Here is a 4,726-nt window from a genome sequence, read left to right on the forward strand (position 1 = left end):
CCCTCAACCTGTGGTATTTTGTTAAGGTGGCCCAGGTGATCAAAACAATCCTGAAAGCCAGGAAGCCCTGTGTGTTTCCCTGACTTAGGACCCTCCATCCTCCTGAGGAGGGCATGGGGGTCAACAGGGGTTTGAGGTTCAGTGTGAGAAGTTCTAGAATCAGGGAGAAGCTGTTGATTTGATGGTGGCTCAGTGGAGATGGGAGGGCCTCAGCAGGAGGCCACTGGTTGGATTCTCTGAAGATGCAGAGATGGAGAACAGAGGGGACACCTGGGCAGGGCTTGAGGACAGCTGGACTGGGCAGGGGGCATGCCCCAGGCTGAGGGACTTGATCATGTGCACAGAGGTTCAGGTCTGTTTCCCCTCTGTCTGAGGAATGAGTGTCTTTGACCATAGAGTGGTCATGGTGGTGGTGTGGGGGGTTGCTCCTCTGCAAAGCTTCCTCCTCAGCTCTTTTGTCTGTAAGGATCTGGGGGCTTCTCAATTCTGTGACCTCAAGAGGTGCTAGGTGTCCAGCAGAAGAGCTACAAAGTGACCTACATTGGGGTCTATCAAATGAAAACAGATGCTTTTGCTACATTTGACCCAGGTTTTAGTTTATTTGTGGGGTGGATGTCCTCCCAGCATGGCACCCATCTGACGTCACCTAATCATAGGAGCTGAAAGCCTCTGAATCTCTTTTCCTTTCCATTCTCAGTGGCTGACTTACTCTTATCAAGTAAGTGTTACCAGTACAATTTTCCTTCCTAGGAAGGAAAGGAAGGGAAGAAAAGGCTGGTTCTGGAAAAAGGAGGGAGAATATCTCAAAAGGAGGTTTTGGAGAGGAAAAAACCACAAGGTCTCGACGACTCAGGAAGCGCAGTAGAGAGGCACTGCTGTCCTCTGGGCAGCTCTGCACTGTGAGAGCGGCAAGGTGACGGGAGAAGAAGTCCCCTTATTTTCCTGCTGGGGATGTTTTTCTATGAGCTCTAGAAGCTTCTGAGTGTGGAGAAAATTCATTCTGACTTCGTGGCATTCCTACTTGCACTGAGAAAGCCAAGCTCTGTGGAGGGCGAAGCAGGAATAAACTAAAGAAGAGAATGGTCTGGAAGGGGGTCGGGTGCAGGACCATCTCCCAAAGGTGACCAGCCCGCCCACTGGTCCTTTCTGCTGGCTGAGGTCCCCTTCCTCCCGAGGTTATCTTATAAAGGGGCCTTTAAATCTCAAGCCCTGGCACCCAGGGATTGGGTATTAAATCTCGAGCCCTGGACCACAGGGGTTGGGTATAGCTGCCCTGACATCCCAGTTTCCTGAGACCAGAAAGGAAGAGAGCGGGCAGAGGTACACTTTTATCATCACCACTTTTCTAAACTGCAAGAAATAATTATCGAGGTCTTTTTTGAAACACATTAATTCCCTTGTCTGAATAGAGATTGAAATTTGTTAACTGATAATTAATGTCTTTTTTACCTTTTAATTAAAAGTTAACTGTCAGTGAAAAGTGCCAAGGAAATTCCTGGGCTGTACCCAGGCAGTTCATGCTCTCTGGGCTCTCCTGACCTGCCGGCCAGTTGGCAGCCCAGAAGGTGACATTTGTATGCAAGTAATTAGGGACTTGGGGAGCTTGGAAGAAAAGTTATTTCTTTTATGCAAAATTATGCAAGAGGTAAGGCTGAAATAAGGACAAATGAAAATCCTCTCCCCATCCACAGTGCCGTCTGCTACCAGCTGCGGCCCCACTTCCTTTGCTTCTGGAGAGGAGAGGAATGGCTTGCTTTGTCTTCCCAAGGATGAGGGATGAGTCATCATAATCGCTTTCTCCAGTGTCTTCCACAAGTGAAGGACAGCTGGCCACCATGCTGTAAGGCTCCACTGGGACAGTGCCTCCTTTTTGCCCTCCCGATTGTCATGAACTGTCACAGATGGCGTTTAACTAAAATTTCCCCAAAGGATACTTTCTTCCCACCATCGTTGGTACCTTAGTTCATGGCATGTGCTATGTTCTGTCCAAGGTTGGAAGGTGGAAGGCAATGTTTTTACCTAGAAGCTAATTTTTTTTATTGTATTTTGCACAATCCAAGTTTAATTTGCATCCTCAAAGAATTCATATTTACCATTTTTTGAGCTCTTATTATGTGCCGGGCACTGTGCTATCGCTCTGAACTCTTATGAATTTTATGAACTTTATGGAATTGCAGATTTCAACTGCAGTTTAACCTACAAAACCAGATACTTCCTATGGTTCAGCCTAAGATCTGGTTTCACTTTATCCTCACAGTAGGTCTATGGGGGAGGTATCGTTAATTAACTTTTGGGGTGGTGAGGAGCCACTGTTCAGGGAGGTTAGGGGGTTCGCTTAGGCTCGTGTGGCCAGAAGGCTGGCTTGCGTGAACTAGCTTGTGCTATTTTGCACCTTACTCTGGGGCTCAGGAACCGTACTGTGGGTTTCAAGAATTTTGGACTAAAATTCAGTGCTTTTCAACAGGATGCCGTGCTGTGCTTAAAACAAAGTAGGCAGGTTCAGAGTCACAGCAACTGGGGTGGGGGCCCTCCTAGCATTTACTGGGTGGGGCCAGGGGGCTCAGCATCCTGTAAAGGGTGGGGCGGTCCTGACCAATGATGAGTCATTCCAATCCAAGTGCCAGTTTCCTCCTCTTTAGGAACATGGGCTCGAGTGAATCCCAGGTTTCTTTAGCAGTAGAATCCAGCCATTCTGAGCCTTCAAAGGTGGTGCTTCTTTCCGTGAGTAGCTGACAGGCTGTCTGACCAGCCCCCCTTTGAGGATGTGCTGGTCCTGCCAGGCTCAGGGCTGGCTCCTGGGGAAGATGATTCTGGTTTGTGACCACATCCCCCAGGCATAGTTGACTCACCCAGGGGTGGACACCGAGCCAGGCTGATTTCTAGGAAATCTGACCACATGCACACACAGAGACCCCACCTGGCTGTAGCCACTGTGTATGAACTTGGGCTCGTGGCGGTCACCTTCCATCCATGTGGGCCTTGAGTAGCCGAGAAGCCCAGTTTGCAGTGGAGGAGGGTGGAAGCCACCTGTCAGAGCTTCCTTGACTCCCCAGCGGTCTCAGCCCCCACATCCAGCCTGCCTTGTCCATCATCTGCCTTCCTGTTCTTGGGTTCTAGGCGGCAGACTGCTTCCCTAAGACCAGTCCTCCTCTTTGGCTTAAGCCAGTTGGAAGTGGTTGCTGTTTTTCAAAACCAAAACAAGGTTGAGCAAGGGAGCTCTATCTGCTCTCCCTTCGCACTCACTGTGGAGGGGGGCTGTGAGGATGAGCAGGCTGCAGGCTCCATCCTTGGGAAATAAAGTTCAACTTCATGCAAATGTGAAGATGCTCATCTTAATTTGACTCCACAGGAGACTGATAGTTTTATAGTAGGAAAACTTAGCTTTCATTGATCGAGGTGAATTTTCCATAATTAAAAAGGCAAATTAACTTGTGAAACTGAAAGCTGCGATTAATTAACACATTTTACAAAGGAAAATCTCGTTTCCCAACTTAAACACATCTTTTTTCCCTTGAAATTCTTCTTTGAAATTGGCCTTGTTATTTGTCTAAAACTGTATCTAATATTCACTAATTTATTGTGCAGCTAATTTTAATAATGTGGACAAGCATGATCATAATTGAGCTATAATTCAAAGTAAGAACATAGGTGTTTTCCATATCAAATAACTATTACTTGTGAATGTTTTTCATCTTGTGGATTTTGGGGGGGCAATAAAAGCTATTTTCCTTATATTTAGATTATCACTGCTAGAGTATTCCGACTTAATTACTTTCAAGGTTTTATCTTCATAAAAGTCACTGAACTACTTGGGAATAACAGTTTCAACATCCAGTGATAGAATTGTATGTGAAAAAATTCCATCCTCGGATGCTGAAAGAAATGATTACAGCAGTAGACATCTACACTCTGCTTCTTTTATTTTTATAATTAGAAGTACTGGAACCCATTATTATGAAAAAATAATATGCTTAATTTATTGAAAAATGGATTGTACCTGTTACATAATAGGAACCAGATTCTCAGCTCATCAGACAGTTAGGGAAATTCTCTGAGATACATGAATTTTCTGGAACAATTTTTTCTGCAGTTGACTTTCCAGGTGAGTCATCAGCAATCTAGATAACTTCTAGAATTTTAGAATGAAGCCCAGCTCCTGCAGAGGCCCCGGCTTTGCTTCATGTCTTGATCTGGATTGTTTACATCTGAACCCACTTCACTGATTTATTTTTCCTCACTCCTTCTGGGAGGCGGGGCAGGGAAGGGCTCATTGAGTAGAGTCTGGACGTCTCATGGTCCAAAAATGGTGGCAGAGTGCGTGTGTGTGTTTGAGAGAGAGAAATGCAGGGGAGTGGGTGGGGGCGCCACGATCTCCATCTTGGGTTTCACCTGCATCTGCTTGGCCGTCAGCCTTCATGACGATGATGTGATGGTCACAAAGGGTAAGATCAGCACCCTCATCAAAGCAGCCGGTGTGAACATTGACCCTTTCTGGCCAGGCTTGCTTGCAAAGGCTCCGGCCAATGCAGACACTGGGAGACTCTTCAGCAACGTAGGGGCTGGTGGACCTGCGCCAGCGGCTGGTGCTGCCCCAGCAGGAGGCCCTGCTCCCTCGGCCACTGCTGCCCTCGTTGAGTAGAAGAAAGTAGAAACAAAGAAAGAAGAATCTAAGGAGTCTGATGATGACATGGGTTTTGGTCGTTTTGACTAAACCTCTTTTGTAGCA

The sequence above is a fragment of the Camelus dromedarius genome, chromosome 2, assembly GCF_036321535.1.
Source record: "Camelus dromedarius isolate mCamDro1 chromosome 2, mCamDro1.pat, whole genome shotgun sequence".
NCBI classification, from domain to species: Eukaryota; Metazoa; Chordata; class Mammalia; order Artiodactyla; family Camelidae; genus Camelus; species Camelus dromedarius.